Source organism: Rutilus rutilus (assembly GCF_951802725.1).
Source record: "Rutilus rutilus genome assembly, chromosome: 21".
Taxonomy (NCBI): Eukaryota; Metazoa; Chordata; class Actinopteri; order Cypriniformes; family Leuciscidae; genus Rutilus; species Rutilus rutilus.
The window spans coordinates 18,018,476-18,038,743 of record NC_140226.1 but is presented as its reverse complement, the minus strand read 5'-3'; the positions used below and the strand labels follow the sequence as shown (position 1 = coordinate 18,038,743).

Below are 20,268 nucleotides of genomic sequence, written 5' to 3'. Positions count from 1 at the left end.
TTTTTACAATGTGTAAAATAAGTCTCTGTTGTCCTCAGAGTGTGTATGTGAAGTTTTAGCTCAAAATACCCCACAGATCAGTTTTACAGCATGTTAAAGTTGTCCCTTTTTGAGGGTCAGTAAAAACACATAGTTTCGAGTGCGTCCCTTTAAATGCAAATGAGCTGCTGCTCCCGGCACAGAGGGATCTGTTGTAAGATGCCTACAGAGTGATATGATATTGCATTTGTGTTACTTACTGTATTGCATGTGAAAAGACGGATGTGACAGCTTTAGCAGACTCACAAATGTGCTCGACTACAAAAACTCTTCCTCTTCTCAACATGGGCAGGGTTTATGTCAATTTTAGGGTTGGTGATGTCACTAACCCGGGAGGAATGTTGTGTAGTCCTTACCAGCCATTTGTTGTAGTCCTTAAAAATAATTTTCTTTATCTTCCTTTGCTTTGAACTTTGAGCGTTGTAACTTTGCAGATGTTGTTTATGCTCAAACAGCAACATTACACACTAACTAAAGTTAGAAAAGTGAAATTAATCAACCACCCCTTTCAATGAGTAAATAGAAATTAAAAAAAGTATTTGTACACTTCAGTGGAACATGTACTAATGCTGCCTTCACGTGCTATGGAAAAGATGATATTTTCCACTTGTGAACTGGTATTTACCAGTGTGTTGTGTTCAAGTGCTTTTGTTGTTGTAATGTAGTACCCGCAAGGTTTGTGTCAGTAGAGTATCTTTTTTATCTTTACAAAAAAAACAAAAACAAAAAAAAAACGTAAGTGTGGTGCTTTCTGATGATTAAAACATAATTAATAATTAAAAAAAAATAAAACATGACATAAAATGATTAAATATGAACCAAGGAAATTGCGGCGAAGTTGAAAATTGAGTGTTAACGCATTATATTGCAATCGTTAATGACACAACATTGTATAGGCTACAAAAACTATCCGCTAACAGTATTCAAGACTCTTGCGTTGCTCTCCGGCATTTTGAAAAGGTCAAAGGTTATCTCATCTCGGCAACTCGTTGTTGCCCAGTTGAAAATACCACATGAGGGGGTGTTCATGTGCATTTTCCATGTCGGCTTTTGGTATTTACCATAATTACCATAGCACGTGAAGGCACCAATAGTGTGATGAACAAGCCTGTCTTTTTTTTTTGCAGATGGCAAATGGTTTGAAATTTTTTTTTCTAATGCAATGACATTCAGCATTTTAAAGTGTTATCTATCTATCTATCTGTCTATCTGTCTATCTATATGCATTCTTGACTCACATTTTAAATGTGAGTGAGTCTGTGAAATTACAATCCACTTCTCCAGCTCAAAGAAGACACAGAAAGCAAAATGCTCGCTATCATCTCTTCCTGAGTTAATCTATATTCTCCTCTAATACACACACACTCAAACACAAACACGCATACAGACTAACAAGTACACATTCCATTTGTGCAGTGTCAATAGAGGGAAAACATGCAGGGATAACATCTATTCCACAGTCAGTACAAGTGAGAGGAAATGAATGAATGCGGCAGCCAATAGAGACGGATAATGAAGCTCAGTGGAGCCGAGTCTGAAATGGCATCAGTCAGTCACTTATATTAGTATACTGATTACATCAAACTGAATAATATTCTATGGATGCACTTAGTTACATATTCATTGAAGTCACCTATTCAAAGCATTGTGACAGTGTCAAATTTCTCTGTTAATACAATCACTCTTTTTCTTTTTTCCCAACCTTTTTATAGACTCTCATAATGAAAGGCTTAGTTACCTGTTTGGTTAGCAGTACATGTTTACACACAATGATTGTTCAGGCGTTAACCCTCTGAGGTCTGAGGGGTTTTCTGGGCCCTGGAGGTGTTCTGACATGCTCTGACATTTGCTGAGCTGAAATATCAACATAAATCGAAAAATGCGCAACAAAAACATTTTGTGGGCGGGTCTTGGCGCTGTTGCTATTTTCCCGGCGGGATAAATGACTCTTGCGCCTGGCGCAAATCTAAAAGGGGTTGGTCTGAAGTAGCTTCATTATTCATAGGTGTGGTTTGGGCGTAACGTGAAATAAACCAATCAGAGCGACATCTCACATTCCCTTTAAGAGCAGGCGCGCTTGTTCTAAAGCGGATTCCTATTATAACAGCGGGTTTGCCAGGCGCACGCGAGGAGCGCTTCACAGCCGAGGAGACCGACGTTCCCGTCAGGGACGTTGGGGATGGAGAAACACACCCAAATTAACTTCGGTTAAACAGGCGTATGATAATTTGGGTAAATGTGTAAGCTAGATGTATGCTTTTATAATAAACTGTCTATCTATCTATCTATCTATCTATCTATCTTTCGTAATAATGTATGATTTGCAAAAATGATAACTGCTGCGTCTGTGTGTAGATGAGAGAATCAAAGTGTATGCGTGTTGTGCACAAGCTACATTGATTAAAGGAGAACTCCGGTCAATTTTAACATTGAGCTCATTTTTTTGTACATTTGGAGTGCTGTCAATACAGAGAACAACGACAAAAATCGGTGTTGCCTACACCGAGTTATTCTATTTTTAAAATTTGCACCCTATTGACTTCAATGGGGCAAGTAGTAAGCCTGCTTTTTAGCCTCTTAACATCCTTTAAGTGTCATTACAAGTGCACAGAAAATGTGAGTGATTCCTTCCGAGTGAACACGAGTGGATCTGACTGCAGTAGATGTTAGAGATATTAATAAAAATGAAGTTAATTCAGCCAGCGCTCATACCTTTGTTTACATCCTGTTTTCGGTGGAAGGCCATAGTAATCGATTGTCGAGTTCACGCGCATAGGTTTAGTACCTATGATCACGCGCGTGAACTCGACAATCGATTACTATGGCCTTCCACCGACATTTTTATTAATATCTCTAACATCTACTGCAGTCAGATCCACTCGTGTTCACTCGGAAGGAATCACTCACATTTTCTGTGCACTTGTAATGACACTTAAAGGATGTTAAGAGGCTAAAAAGCAGGCTTACTACTTGCCCCATTGAAGTCAATAGGGTGCAAATTTTAAAAATAGAATAACTCGGTGTAGGCAACACCGATTTTTGTCGTTGTTCTCTGTATTGACAGCACTCCAAATGTACAAAAAAATGAGCTCAATGTTAAAATTGACCGGAGTTCTCCTTTAAGGCCAAGCATGCGCCCTTAAAATAGCATATGAATAACATGCGCAACGCGCCACTGACTTTAAACTGTTTTTTTTTTTCGGTTAGTGGCGCAATTGTTTTCTAAACCTGTAAAATAGCATGAGGGAACGTTTGCGCCGGAACACGCCTCCTCTTTGCGCTGAACCGCCCCGGGGAGCGCAAGTGTATTTCTTAGTTAACCGACTTGCTTCTGTGGAGGAAAAAGTCCGCTTTGCGCGGGTGCAAAATAGGAATGATACATGCGTCCGTGTACAAAGTAAATTGCGCTGGGTGCAAGATAGGGCCCTTTGACAACTACAGCAACATTCAGAGGTCAAAATTTCTTCTATTTTGCTTCTTTAAAAAATTTTTATAATAATAAACAGCTTAACAATGTGAGTGAAAAACTGAATTGAAAAATAAACAAAAAAATCTTATTCTGTTTGTCAATTTTTTTTTTTTACCAATTTATTTCTGGGTTAAAGTAAAGAAAAAATTCCAAGCTTTTCAATGTGGTCTCATGCATGAAATTTGTTTCCCAACTGACAATGACAGCGTTGATTAAATGGTCTGCAAATGAAATTGAAAGAAAGACACAAGACATTATAAATGAAGGCTTTGGGTACAAGGATGTGACATCTGACAAACACAGCCCAGAAGTGACAGTTCAATTAATAGTCACACTGTGGAAAAACCTCAGATGTTCTAGTTCCCTTGTCAACACTAGGCAGCATTTGAAAATGTCTCTATTTGAAGATATATAAAATAAATATATATATTAAGTCTAAACGTGAATGCAGGCGGTTTGTTATGGTGATAAAGTAGGATATGTGTAAATAGGTTAAAAATAGGTTCATATAATGAACTCATATTACAACATAACAAAAATGCTTTCCATGTGTTTTCCCTATAACAAAATGTTAATGTTTGATTGTAAGTAATCATAATGCAAACCCTGATACTTATCTAAAAAAAATATCCAAACCTAGACAAAAAGTAGCCTTTTAGAATGTCTAAATATATAGCTAAATGCAAAACCTAATAAAAGAAATTGTCTAAAAACCAACTATAGGGAATCCAATAGCCTTTCTATATATTTATATAGGGAGCTATACAGGTGGTTACACCATGACATTACACAAGTTAAAAAAATGTAACACCTCCATATGGCACTTAAAATAAATAGATTTTAAAGGCCTTCACTATTTTAATCTGAAAGATTGCATTTATTGAAACCTAATTTTTAAAAACCAAAAATAATTAAATGGAGAACAATTCACAAATGTTCTAAATATTGCATAGTATCATAAAATCTCCTCGCATTACTAAATAATAATAAAAAAATATTACTGAAAATATAATACACTGATTTTCCTAAAAAAAAAGTTTCATTTCAAGGCTGTGAAGATACCAAGTATGACCTAAAAATGATGAGGCTCAGAGGGTTAAATGTAAATTTTGGATGTTTTTTTTCAACTAGTCTGAAAGAATACATGTTATGGAAGCAAAATAGTCAAAAATCTCAAAATTGACCACTGCATGAAAAAACAATGTTTTCAGACCCCAAGTGGTGCTCAAGCGCATGCATGCCCTTTTGGCCTCTGACTTGATAAGTGCCCTTTTTACATATATATTTTAGTTTATGTTTAAATTTGGCCCGTGACATCAATTCTCAATCGATTCTCAGCGTGTGCCTGACAACTTAGTATTCTTAATATCCCCCAAAAATGTCTGTGCGACATTTGTGCGACTGAATGTTTTTGCCTGGTGTGTCTTGCCGTAAAGGGACAGTTCACCCAAAATGATGACTTGCTTATTTACTAAACAAAAAAAGAAAGAAAATAAATTATTTTCAAAAATGTCTCAAAATGGTTCTGTGCTTTTCTTACAGATAAAGTGTGCTGTATATAATGCATGCATACATTCAGTGATGATTTTGTGTGCTAAATGTAATTTTGAATAAAACAATTGCATAGAAAAACATTTGTATCACATTAATCCATTCGAGCAGCACTGGGTAGCCTACATCTATGTGTTCTCGGTTCTCAATGTCTCCGTTTTATCATAGTGACGGCAGCTGGTGCATAACCTGAATCAGATTAATACTTGTCATTCAGTCATGTTAATTTGCAGACACAGCTTCCATAATTTATTTCAGACTTGACAAATTACTTTGCAGGTGCAATGTAATTATTTGCATTGACTCTGCCCTTGATTGTGCACTTTTATAGAGACACGCAAATTGCATATTGAATCAAGGAAAATCTACACTAACTGACAAGATATCCTATTTTGTATCAATTTTGTGTGCTGTTAAGTTTGCATGTTTTTTTATTTATGCAAACCTTTACCAAATCAGGGCCTAAATTATTATTTTTGTCACTATAAACCACGTGACACTAAATTATAGCGCTGTGCACTTGGTATTTATCATTGCAGTAGATCAGTAAAGCCTGAACTTTTTTCATTAAAATGCTACTTGTCTTTTCCTAAGCTGATAAATTCAAGGGCATAAATAATACAGAAGTTATTATTAGCAACATCTTGTATAAATCGGGACCCATCTGGCAGACAGATGTGCTTATGGGTGATGTTATATGAACTCCTGCTGAAGCAGGCCTTTCTCAGTGCCCCTTTATTCCCTCTCTGATACTCCAGCATGCGTATATATGTGATGACAGGCTCATGTTCAGTTGAGCAGATTTGTTCTGCGGTTTGAAGAAGATGTTTGCTTCTCAGTGCTTGAAACATGGGGCATGTGGTTTGCTGTTGATTTCAGGCTGTCATTGCATTGATGGAAGGCTTTAATGTCTTATTCGGTGCAGCGTGTGTAGCACCAAAGCAAGGAAGCTGGGGAGAACTGTTTATGTAATCCACGCTGAAAAGAGCAGTAGCGCAGAAGAAAAGAAGTGTAATTAAACAACAGAGATGAGAGAAAGAGAAGTTCCCTCAGGTGCTTCACTCAGCAGCCTATGTGAATACACACTTCTTAGATTATGAAAGACAGAAACCAGAAAGAAAGAAAAGGATTGAACCATCTTTATCAAGATGATTGCACCCTTATACATCAGTATCTTTCACAGATTTTAGAATTAATTTGTCAGATTTGCCACTTTATTTCTCAGAATTGCAAGTTTATATCTCAAAATTCAGACTTTATAACTCACAGTTGTGAGTTTATAACCACAATTCTGGGAAAAAGTTAGAGATGGCGCAAAAAAAATCTGAATTGTTAGATAAAAAGTCACAATTACCTTTTTTATTTTTTATTCAGTGGCAGAAACAAGCTTCCATACAAATATAATAACAATTAAAATGTATATATTAAATAAAAAAATTAAAAAAATTAATTAAATAACTAATGTAAATAGTTTTTTAGTAAAAAGACAAAAGAAACCTTCAGAATTATCAGAATCAATCTTTAACATCTACTACTTCCATGGTCATCTGTTCAACTGTTACGTGTTTCCTGACAATGCTATTGTGTGCTTGACGGGCAACTCAGGACAGCTCTTTCCAGACCTTTTATGTCCCAGATACCCAGACAGTACAACAATAGATCCAAGTTCCTCTTGCCATTTAATCAATAGCCTGTTCTTTGTTACCATCCACAAGGAAAATTCACAAGGATAATATGTAGCAAATGTCAGCAGTGCAGTTGTGCATAAAAATGCGAAGTCACGCATATTCTGTCAGATAACAGCCACTTGAATTTATCTCATAAATAAATGATGTATTAGACTGGATTTTTAATTAGATCTGCTGCCTGGGACTTGCGATATGAAGAGTTGAGATACAAATTGAATATAGAAGGATGGGAGATTCAGTATAGAGTATCCGTTGTGCGAATGAACAGACATGAGCTACAAATAACTCCAAGAATCCTTTTTTCATTTGCTTTTTTTCTCTCTCTCTCTCTCTCTCTCTCTCTCTCATCCTATTCTTTTATGTTTCTCCACCCCCGAATGCAGGTTATGGAAGGCAGCTTTCATTTTCATTCAAGGTTTTCCCTATCACACTATATTCTTGTTTTCTTCCTTCCTTTATGTGTTTCCATTGATCTTTTTGTATTTTTATAGTTTAGTAAAAGCCTTGTTCTGTGCAAGAGATTCCTTTGCAAAAATATAAAGGCAGTATAAAGTAATTTCATGTGCAGTATAAAGTCCCATTAATATTATAAAGACAACATGTTGTTATTTAAATATAACATATCTTATAAAATCCTAAATTAAATAATTCTGGAAGTTATTTTTATTTTTATTTTATTTTAAATAGTTATATTTGTACCTACTGAGTAATGCTGTATAATCATTTTTTCACAAACTATTTGCAATTTAATCATGATTTCTCATTTATAAAAAATTTTTTTTACTTTTTCAAACTTTTTTCTATCCATCTATCTATTTATCGTATGTATCTTCACTGAAATGTTTAATGAAAAAGAGTTTTTCAGCAGCCGCCTGTGCTCTCCTGACCCCAATTTGAAAACCCCATCTTTAAATGAACATAATACTGTAAATAAAGTGTATGATTAAAAATGTCAAATAAACCTGTATGTACTATATTACTTCTAACGCCATCTGCTTTCCCATCACTCCATGCATGCATGGCAGAATTGTGCTTGAATATAAAAGACCTAAAAATGTCATTTGTGACAATCACAAATTACGATTGTGGCAACAATTTTAGAAAACAAACTCGACAGACAGCACACTTTGTTCTCCCCTTTCTCAGTAGACCATGCTATTCTGAACCCAAACAATGCAGCCTCTTTTGATCAGAGAATGCCATCGGCCTCGTCCTATCTTTGGATAGTGGCTGGCTAATGTTCCATGCATCATTAAAGAGGGCAGCAGACCAATGCTCCTGGCACAGATGACCAGAAGAGAGAGGTGGAGATGTGAACTCATTCAGCCCAGCATTCAGAGGCCGTCCTCCCTCCATTGATACTGGTGCACAATATTTATGTTTCTGCTCCAAATAGACATGAAAGCAGAACTGAGGACTGAGCCTCAGGGGGCCTGACGCCTCAAGTAAAATCATATTAGGACTTAATCTGATCTAATTCTGTGCCTGTTGATAATACCTATTCACTAGTGCAGGTGCTATAAATACACTGCATTGGGGGAAGGGGGCACTGGGAAGGCCAATGTCTCGCTGTTTGTGGTTTGCATAGTTTCGTGTAGCCAGATCTCTGATTAAAAAGAGTTCTGGTCCTTATTACAGCTTATTATAGTGAAGAACAGTCTGAGAATGTCTGACCGACTTTGCTTGCTTTACTATAACAAAAAAAGAGGGAATATATATATATATATATATATATATTACTATAGTAATAACAGTAAATTAAGCACAATTACATGCAACTAACCCCAAATCAAACCCTAATCCTAACCCTTAAGTACATCTACTTAACTAATATTACTCGGTACTTAAATGTACAATTACACAAGGACACTTTAAAATAAACTGTAACCTTATGTTACAATGTTCTGATGTCTACATTTAAATTTAAATTTACATGCCTAAACGTGTAGCATTTTAAAAGTTTCATTTTTTAGTTTTTATTTGTTTTGTTTTTAAACAAAATGGAATATTAAGATACATTTTTAATATTTGATAACTTGATCAACTTTGGTAAATCCTTAAAAAGCACTTTCTGAATCTGGTAACTTGTAAACATGACTGTTTGCAGACGGACCGAGTTTAAAAAAACAACAACTGTGTGCCCTGAACTGCACAAGGCCAGCCAATCAGATAATAGCTTGCCAGATTGTGAAAGTACTTTGCAGGTTTGTGTCCAATATGCATCAGACGGTCAGAGAGTGGACTGTGGGTGGTCCGTGGGTGTGCCGTCTGTGGCTGAGACTATGTTAGGGATGACAAGAGCATAGAAATGCACAGAAAAACTGCAAAACAAGATCTATTTTTTTATTTAATTTGATTTAATTTTTGAATAAAAGGATGAGCATTTAAGCCACTGAGCCAAATACTGGGTAGGGATATGCATAAATGAAATACTTTCCTCAGATTTACTCTTATACAGAAGCTATAGAGTAATGCAGCCAGGAAGTAGCCTACATAACATCAGCTCACTTAAGTTTTTTTTTTTTTTTTTTACATTTATGCACTTATGTAAGCTTATAATATGAAAAAAAAAATTAGGAATAGTTTGTGCTTAAGAGTTAATGTACAGTATGTATTCATATTTTCAGAAAGTAAAGCAACGTAACCCTCGAGGCGCCCTGCATGATGAATCATTCTGGTGGAATGGGCCATCATCCTGAAAATTACTTCCCCTCATGCTTCTTTTCATCTCTCTGGTGATAATCCATACTATCAAAGTCTTGAAGCAGTCCTTGCAAAGCACTGTCTTTGACTTAATTAGTTTAAGCCCCAAATTAAGCAATTAGGCAATAAACAGGAAACAAGTATTGCATGGGTTGAGTAGCACGTCCATTACAGTAAATGTCACAAGGTCACTTAAGAGTTACCAGAAATATTTTATGACTGAACTCAGCAGACCATTAACACAAGCTCACTATAGCTCACTGAAGCAGGCAGACACATCTCCCTATTTGGCAGTTTCAGACAGGCTTACACCATTATGACTGGCTAACACAACACAAGAAATTAATACGACTCAGGCCGACACCATTAAGACTAGCAAAAGCACTCATGCAAGTTAATGCTGCATATAAATGACTCCACAATGGCACTAACGGTCCTCTGTACTTGTAGGAATGTTAGCATGTCTTAAAATACACTACAAGGCTTGAGGCGACATCAGTTTATATTACCACGGATGGCCAAATATTTTGCTGACTAGGTTATCAATTAACAAAAGGTGAAGTGTGGAGTTAAATATTTTAGTCAAACATCTTCATTGTTGTCATGAGGTTCACTTCAACTGCAGTGGCTGTGAGTCCTGCAAAGAGGGCCAGCACAACAAAGAATGATTCCAGTTTAAGAAATCAAGTTCACAATTTGTCATATGGATGAAGTGCATCTCAAATGACATAAATTAACTTTGACATTAATGCTGTCATTTTTATTAAATGTATGGAATTGTATTATTTTATCTTAATATATTTACTTATTTTTATTTATAAATGTACATTTGATATATATATACACACTACTGAAAAATGTGGGGTTGGTAATGGTATATAATGTTTTTGAAAGACATTATGCTCACGAATGCTGAATTTAGCATATTTGCAAAGTAACCATGACAACTAATGGTGGCAGGAACATAGGAACAAAAACAAGCAAACTAAACTTCCATAAAGAAAAAGCCAAAACGTGACAGCACTCCCCTCCTCCGGAAGACAGCTCCTGATGCCGAAACAAGTCCAGTATATGCGGAGGTAGAAGGAGGTAGAGGTCTTCACAAAGGGAGTGTCAGGGCAGGTGGCAGGAGAGTGTACCAAGGCGGATCAGATGGTGGGAGGAGCCAGGGCCAGACCACCAGCGATTGAGCCAAGATATCTAGATACTCGGGCGAAGCTGAGGCGATGTCAGGACTGGATGAGACCGCAGGATCCGGAGGCCTAGGCAGAGCCACAACGACAGACACCTGAGGTGGAACCAGGGTACCGGAGGTCTGGGGCAACTCATGTGCGACCGAGGACCAGGGCAGAGCCGGAGGGAAGGCGGAGCCTGGCGGATCCTTAGGGGAGGAGAGACGAAGTGCAGCGAAAGGCCCGGAAGTCCATGGCGCAGGCAGAGCAACGTCTGACCAAGTTGCAGTTGCAGCCGGGGGGACGAGGGAGCCCGGTGGAGTCGTGAGGACAGCAGTCCCAGGTGGAGCCAAGGGGGCCAAGAGCCAAGGTGGAGCCAACCGGTTAACGGCCAAGTGGAGTAACAGGATCAAAAGCTTGAGATGAAGCCAGGGGATCCACTTTCAAAGGCAGAGCTGGTGGCCAAAAGATCCGCGACGAATCCAACTTGAAGGGTGGAACCAACAGAGGATGAGACGAGGGACTGGAGAGAGCCAACAAATTTGGGTAGAAGGACTGACCGGCAGAGGAGGCGGGAGTGGGAGGCATGGCAGGAGTTTCATCCATGGCATAGTCTTTGCACTGGGCAACGAAACAGTCCTGGTGCTGAGCAATGCCACATGCTTAGTGATGATCGGAACCAGCAGCAATGACGATATGAAGATTGGGGGTGAAACAGATTTGGGACTGCCTGGGATCAGTGGTGGGAGATCATCCTCTTCTAACTCCACTAAAATCCCCACAGGCTCTGGCTCCGTAGCGGGCATCGACACTGGCTCTTTGTCTGTGGTGGGTATCAGCTCCGGCATCGGGTCTGTGGTGGGCTCAGGTTCTGTCACCGCGGTGAGGCTGGGCTGTGTGTCTGCAGTGGCCATAAGAGATGTCATTAACTGGGGGTAGACGCACTGTAGACATCTGAGGATGGCTTCTCTCCACGTTCCTCTTCCCAAATCAGGTAAGTTGGCTGTAATAGTTCGCTCCAATCCAGTAGAGCGATTTCAGCTTCTCGTCATCAAAGTGAGAGCGCTGGGAGAGCTGGCAGAAGAGTCCATCGGAAGCCCATCACGGGCAAGGACAATAAACTTGGCTGCATGATCCATTATAAATCCTTTCCTAGTCTGGTGTTCTGTCACGAGTTAGTTCACAAAGATGAAGATGAGAGTAGTCGTACTTCAAATAGAGAGTAGTCGTACTTCAAATAGTCAAGTTAATTAACTTTAATAAAATAACAGAAAAATCAATGTAACAATTTGTGACTCAACATAAACGACACCAGACAATGAACAGAAATAACTGAAGGGCTTAAATACCAAACCATGGCAAATGAACCAGATACAAAACAGGTGTACTCTAATTAGTAACATACTTAGTAACCATGGCTGTGTTCGAAATCGCTCCCTATACCCTCATTCACTATTCCCTACATTGCTCCACCAATAATGTTCACTCGAGGGAGTGAGTGAAAACAAGTGAGCAAATTCGGACACCGATTTTGGCTGCCGCTTTTGCATAGTTTGTGCTTGCTGTTTAAAATAATTTGGAACTTAGCAAACTGGCAGTTCCAAAAGTAGGAAACTATGTATAAACTTTAATTTATAATAAGTGCTTTGGGTGTACAGTAGTACATATGAAAGCGCTATATAAATGCCCGATTCTATTTAATTTAATAATCACCTAAAACGGAATTTATACCTGTATGCTGTTATACTGTAGCAACATTGGACCAGCGCAGTTTGGAAAATGGATGGATGGATGATTTAGCTGCGGACGCCATCTTCTGGTCAAACGCAGAACTTTGTTCGGCGCGTGACTCTCATAGTGCATTATAGGTATTCTCTAGCCATTGGGCATTCATCTGTTGTACACTCATAGTTGCGATGCACTCGATAACGTCCACTGTGGTTTCGGACACCGCTACAAATGGCTGTCCCCTCAAATAGTGCCATATTTAAGGGTATAGGGGGCAATTTTGGACAGCCCATGACAACTAATGATGGCAGGAACACAGGAACAAAGACAAGCAAATTAAAATGTCCATAAAGAAAATGAACATGAAACAAAGTAATATTGTGAAATATTATTACAATTTAAAATAACTGTTTTCTGTTTTTTATATTTTAAAATGAAATGAATTCCTGTGATGGCAGAGCTGAATTTTCAGCAGCTATTACTCCAGTCTTCAGTGTCACATGACCCTTCAGAAATCTTAGGCCTATATGTTCTAATATGCTGTTCTAATATATAATTCTAATATGCTGATTTAGTGATCATGAAACATTTGTTATTGTTGTAAACAGTTGTACTTCTTAATATTTTTGTAAAAACCATGCTATTTTTTTTTTTTTTTCAGAATTCTTTGATGAATAGAAAGTTTAAAAGAACAGCATTTATTTGTAACATTAAAAGTATTTACTGTCACTTTTGATCAATTTAATGTGTCATTGCTGAATAAGAGTATTAATTTACCTCATATGGGGTTACCACTTTAGTTCAGGGTCCAATTCTCACTATTAACTACGACTTGTGCCTCAAAAAACTCCTAAATACTGCTTATTAATAGTTAGTAAAGTAGTTGTTTAGTCTATGTATTGGGTAGGATTAAGGGATAAAGAATATGGTCATGCAGAAAAGTCATTAATATGTGCTTCATAAGTACTAATAAACAGTCAATATTCTAGTAATATGCATACTAATAAGTAAGTACTTAATGGTGAGAATAGGACCCTAAACTAAAGTGTTACATATGTATGTATTCTAATTGATAAAGGGTTTGAACTGATTGGAATCAGCCATTTGGACTTTTGACTCGAAGCCTTAGTTCATGAGATATCCAGCCCTTGTGACTACGAGCTCCGTTCTCCTCACAGTACTGGATTTAATCTACTTTCAAAGTTTTTAAAAGATCATTCTTTCTCGTGTAGGCCTCACATTAATAAAAATTCAAAGATGTGTAATATCTGATTTGCTGGGGTATGAAATTGCAAAAAGAGAGAATGGAGAGCCTTTATAGAGCATAAATCGTGCCAGTGAACAGATGACATGAGCCATAAATAACTGAATTGTTTCTCATTGGCTTTTTTTTTCAACTTTCATCCCCTTTTATTTTCCCCCAAAGGTTATTGGGGACAGCTTTCTTTTTTTTTTTAAACAATGAAAAAGGGGTTTGCCAGGGGCTGGGCACAAACAATCCACGCGCACACATAGGTAGGAGGAAGGAGGTATTCACAGAAATACACACACACAAACAGACGCACAAACACAGCTCCATGTCAGAAGCCAAAGGGCATCTGTCTGCCTGTCTGGCCAAGTTTTGTGGCTCTCAGAAGAAAAAGGAAGAGAAATGTTAATAAAGGCCTTGAGCCCTATAGTGTGAGCTGTGAGGTCTGAGAGACCCTGAGACCACTACTGAGTTTCATCTTACTGCTGAAAGCAATAGAAACAGTATATGAAAAGCACCTTTTATACACAAATGTGCTATTATGGGATTCCTGGAGAAGTTGCATAGTTTTATGTAATGTTATGATGATAAAAATGATTGTAAAAAGTCAAGTTATCCATTTTTGTCTAATCACAGGCCAAGTGTAACAAAAAAAATATTTGGCCAATGACCATGACACATAAAATTTGACATGTAATAAGAAAATTACATTGGGAGTCTTTCGATATGACAGTTAGAAAATAATGCAGAGTGAATGAATGTAACATATAGTTAGAAACACTATTCACTTATTTAAACAGAATTGTTCCTGTTTAAAAAGGGAAAAAACAAAGTAGCACATTTTGTTGTAAGAGTAAGAAAAATTTCTTGACAAGTACAGTATTATGAGGTAAAATATGATTGATTTCACAAACCAAACCTTTCATACTATAATTATAATTATTATTATTTTGCCATGTGAAGCTGAAATGTGTGTGTGTGTCTGTCTGAGTGTATGTTCATGCATGTTTGTTAGACATTTAGACTATGTGTGTATGTGTGCTCTTGCAGGCATAAGGTCAGACTGTGTGTGTGTGTGTGTGTGTGTGTGTGTGTGTGTGTGTGTGTGTGTGTGTGTGTGTGTGTGTGTGTGTGTGTGTGTGTGTGTGTGTGTGTGTGTGTGTGTGTGTGTGTGTGTGTGTGTGTGTGTGTGTGTGTGTGTGTGTGTGTGCAGACAGTGGGTCAGAGCGGTGAAGGGTTTGGTTGTTGGTATGGATAGCATGTTGACTCAGCACTGAGTTATATATTCTGCAGCTGTTATGATCTGGTGAATGTCTTTCTAAGGAAGAGACTCTCCAGCCATTCAATACACACTCCTTTTGCCAACAATTACTAATACATCAGAGCCTTAGACACTCCAGAGTGCAGTAGCCATGACAAACATGAAAGCTCTCCATGGCAATTTCCTGAGGTAATAGAGCAACGCTTTAAATTCTTACAACATTAAATATATATATATACCTTCACTTTAAATTGCTCTGAATTTATTGTTGATTAGTATTAACCAACTACAGCCTGATTAACAGGTGCTTTACGGTACAGCATGGATTTCAACAGGTTTCAAGCATTGTAGATGTAACCTGTTGTCGTTGAATAATGTAAGACTCATCTGTTCGTTTTTCTTTCTTATCTGTTTAATGGGGGAAATACCAACAACATGATACCCAAGTGAAACGTGTTCTTCTCTCAATCGCCACTGCTGTTCCTAGGACAACATTCCTTCAGTCTCTTTCCCTCATTCTAAACCCTGTTCCTAAAATCACAGTCAGGGGTGGAGCTTATTGGATGGTGGCAAGTGGGATCGCTGGAGTTCTAGAACTGGATAAAGCCTATATCAATTGGAAAATGACCAGAAATTGTTCATGACTGACTTATTTATTAAAATAAAATCACATAGGCCTATATATTACATATGTACATGTTGTCTGCTTGTACATGTATATGAATTAATCGCATTAAATGCTGTGTGATTAATTATGGAAGTGTTTATTGTGCTGTAGGTACCTAGAAATAGCTGAAGTGCAATAGTCTACCCTTCCAAAAATGTACCATGGTAGCAGGCGCCTAGCATTCACAAAACCACTTGCTAACTTAGTATTAGCCACCATCACCAAAAAGAAAAAAGTTTAATTAAATTAAATTATAGGGTTATTTGCTGGGCCATTTGATGTCACAAAATGTTTGCAGAGAATATTTCACATTCATAGATTTTGTTAAGATTTTATTAAGATTAAGATCAAAGATTAAAACCTGTGGAGGTGAGGACAACTTTTATTTATTTATTTTTTAAAACAAAAATGAACCCCTTTAGCTAAAAATGTGATAAAAAAATATCTGGAGAAATATGTTTAAAATGAATGTTGGTTATGGGAACCAGTTACATTTTGATATAAGATTTAGAAGCCTGTGATAAATTATGACGTCTGGCAATATACATTTGGTCAATTTTAAAATTCTGTGAAAATTAAGTGTGTTGTTGAGTGATTTTGGTTTGATTTAAAAAATATATATGTTGTCCTCATTCTGGTTTGTCTCCCTTATTTCTGGGTGCCTGTCTATCCAACCTCTCAAATTGAATGTGATAATAAATGCACAACCAAACTTTAGTTATTAACAAAAGTTAGCCAAATAGCTAAATATTTGGTGAAATTGAAATTGTCTGATGCTATTCAACAAAGAGTGAAAATCGCAGCCTACCAACCGACCCCTGAATTTACGGTTTTAGAGTAGCCTAACAATAACTATGGTATTTTAGCGTAAACTGTGGTTACCATGGTAAATGTTTGTAAGGATAATAATGCCGTTGAACTTGCCTGAGGTCGTACACAGCGAATCTTCTGTCACAGCAGCATCCCATCCGATCTCAATGAAACATTGTGCGTGTGAAAATCCTGATGACAGCCGCTATTTACGAAGCGTTTCTCAATGGACTTGTTTTAGAAATCATCTTTTTGACGCTAACATCCAGTCAGTGTCAGACGGAGCATCGCTTTAAAGCGCCTCGCTCTCATCTAATGTTTGGGTAATCTATTAGCCTGATTCAAACGTGTAACACGTAAACCCTTGAACAATCTTGTCAAAAATACCTTCATATTACTCGCGTAGAAAACTTACCTTGACAACTTGTCCAGCTTTAATATTCCATTGAACGCTTGTGATTGCATTTGAGTCCGCGATATAGAGAACTTTCTGAGCGACTGAGTTGATGAAAGCCTTTCTGTCTCTGTTCAAGCACAAACGCTCTCTCTCTCTCTCTCTCTCTCTCTCTCTCTCCCTCCCTCCCTCTCTCTCTCTCTCCCTCCCTCTCTCTCTCTCTCATCAGGGGTTCAGTCAGTAGAGATACGTTGCATGCTGCTACTACTGATGTGCTATGGTCCGACCAATCAACTATTTATGAAATCAATCTACTTGAGATTAATTATAAAACTGAACAGAAGAGCAAAATATTTAATGGACTAAAACATTAAAATATGGAGGGATAGGTAACCTTTTTTATTCTGTGAAAATATGACATTCATAACTTTTATAACAATGAGTGAGTTGAATAGCCAACGTAAATGTGAATTTCGTGACAGTTTCGCAAAACAACCTGTAGCCTACTCTGTATGAAATTAACGTTGTTAATTGTTATCGTTGTTGTTTGCAAAAAGACAAGTTGATCCCGCCCTTGTGCCAGTAAACACGTCTTCAAATAAGTTATTTTGATTGAAAATAAAAACGGCATGAAACAGAAAGTGCAAAAGTCTTTTCTTCACTATTGTGACGTATATCAAAGTCCCTTTCAAGGAAAGTCTGAAAGTCTGTTCACTTGGCGGCCATATTTGCAACGCCTAATATTATTAGCCAAGTATTATTTGTCTATAAATGAGATTCTGAAGTGCGCATTCAATGGACACTTTACTATCCCATGAGGCGGGAGGGGATTTATGAATGGAGGTGAAGCACAACTGATGCTTTTAGGTCACATGATAATGACAACATGGCGGATGTAGTAGGCCTACGTCCGGATTACATTCTACATAGTAGCCTACTGAGTTTGATTTGCTCTTTTACTTAGAATGCGGGACGTATTCCCGATTCTCCAATTCATAAGTAATAGCAGTAGTCTGGGAAAACCCAGACAAACTTCCGGCAAATTTAGATTTGCTCTGCAAGTAGACTGGCAAAGAATGGGGTAGAATGGGCTATTCAAGCCGATTTCGAATCCGTCCAAATCGAGGCACCAATCAGAAATGTTGAGGCGTGCTTTACACGATGACGATCGCTCTGATTGGTTTTAGGTCTATCCAATTGCGCCCAGAGGCATTTGAGCGACATCCGTTGGTGACGCCCCAATGGTTTTAACCGGGCTATAATAGCAGTGAACTGTCTTTCTATATCCATAGTATTTGCGTATATCCAAAGTGAAATGACTTCTCGGATCAGAAAAATAGTGGGCAGGATTTGATTTTGTCCATGGGGAATTGATTGGATTGTTGGATTGTTGTGTTTTGCTATATAGCTTTGATCTCATGTGTGACAGGTTTTCCCATCGCAACGCCAGTAAACACGTCATCAGAGAAGAGATGTCACTGCGAGAGAGAGGGGAAGTTATTTGAAATAAAGTTTATGAGGGCACATGAATTTTAAAAGCATAATGATGTGCACAGATAAATCATTTATAATAGGCCTATTCCATATTTAAAAAAAAAAAGTAAAAAAAAATAGATTTTTATTTCATGGTGACTTTAAAGATGCCTCATATAAAGCGTGACAGAAGTACACTCACCTAAATGATTATTAGGAACACCTGTTCAATTTCTCATTAATGCAATTATCTGATCAACCAATCACATGGCAGTTGCTTCAATGCATTTAGGGGTGTGATCCTGGTCAAGACAATCTCCTGAACTCCAAACTGAATGTCAGAATGGGAAAGAAAGGTGATTTAAGCAATTTTGAGCGTGGCATGGTTGTTGGTGCCAGACGGGCCGGTTTGAGTATTTCACAATCTGCTCAGTTACTGGGATTTTCACGCACAACCATTTCTAGGGTTTACAAAGAATGGTGTGAAAAGGGAAAAACATCCAGTATGCGGCAGTCCTGTGGGCGAAAATGCCTTGTTGATGCTAGAGATCAGAGGAGAATGGGCCGACTGATTCAAGCTGATAGAAGAGCAACTTTGACTGAAATAACCACTCGTTACAACCGAGGTATGCAGCAAAGCATTTGTGAAGCCACAACACGCACAACCTTGAGGCAGATGGGCTACAACAGCAGAAGACCCCACCGGGTACCACTCATCTCCACTACAAATAGGAAAAAGAGGCTACAATTTGCACGAGCTCACCAAAATTGGACAGTTGAAGACTGGAAAAATGTTGCCTGGTCTGATGAGTCTCGATTTCTGTTGAGACATTCAGATGGTAGAGTCAGAATTTGGCGTAAACAGAATGAGAACATGGATCCATCATGCCTTGTTACCACTGTGCAGGCTGGTGGTGGTGGTGTAATGGTGTGGGGGATGTTTTCTTGGCACACTTTAGGCCCCTTAGTGCCAACTGGGCATCGTTTAAATGCCACGGCCTACCTGAGCATTGTTTCTGACCATGTCCATCCCTTTATGACCACCATGTACCCATCTTCTGATGGCTACTTCCAGCAGGATAATGCACCATGTCACAAAGCTCGAATCATTTCAAATTGGTTTCTTGAACATGACATTGAGGTCACTGTACTAAACTGGCCCCCACAGTCACCAGATCTCAACCCAATAGAGCATCTTTGGGATGTGGTGGAACGGGAGCTTCGTGCCCTGGATGTGCATCCCACAAATCTCCATCAACTGCAAGATGCTATCCTATCAATATGGGCCAACATTTCTAAAGAATGCTTTCAGCACCTTGTTGAATCAATGCCATGTAGAATTAAGGCAGTTCTGAAGGCGAAAGGGGGTCAAACACAGTATTAGTATGGTGTTCCTAATAATCCTTTAGGTGAGTGTATATGCAAATTTCCGAAGTGTTGAATTTCTTGAAACTGGTGATATCTCACCCATTCATTGGTTAACATTTTGACGGTCATAGTTCATTCAGAAAAGGATGCAATGGTTTTTTGCCAAGGGAACCAGCTTTGCACTGCACTAGTTATTTTTATACATCTACAAGCTCGTATAGCATTCAAATAAAATAAACATTGCCTTAATCCTCTCCACTTTGATGGATTCACAAAAGTCCATGGTTGAGCTTTAAAATTGATGGTGTGAGTGGTCGTGCACATGATAAAACCAAAAACTCAATACCTTTGGCAGGCCACGGATACTTTTTCCAATGGGAGGAAAAAATGATCACACAAGATAAATTCACTGCAGTAGGGATGCCAAAATAAATCAGTGGTAAAAAGAAGCATGAGCAGTTTGAACAGAAGTCATTGCATAATTGTTATTGATTGGTTCTAAATTGATTATTCTGTTTTCTAGCACTCAGACTGCAGTCATGGTCATTTGTCAGACCTCAAATATAAGACAATAACCAAGAATCAGAGTCTCTACAAAATATAGCTGTACTTAGCTGTACTAAGTATTCATCAAGTCCAGAAGTTTTTGAGAAGAGACTTTTCATTTGTTAAACTGAATAAGGGGGGTGACAATAC

General features: G+C 38.0%; 1 protein-coding gene across 1 annotated transcript in view; it reads right to left on the bottom strand.

Annotated features, from left to right (window-relative positions):
- Positions 1 to 16,949, bottom strand: part of chst15 (carbohydrate (N-acetylgalactosamine 4-sulfate 6-O) sulfotransferase 15) — a 29,034-nt gene extending 12,085 nt beyond the window's left edge. The window contains exon 1 of the mRNA XM_084392774.1: positions 16,753 to 16,949. The gene's annotated coding sequence lies outside the window, so the exon portion shown is untranslated. The remainder of the gene's footprint in view (positions 1 to 16,752) is intronic.
- Between the last annotated feature and the right edge of the window lie 3,319 nt (positions 16,950 to 20,268).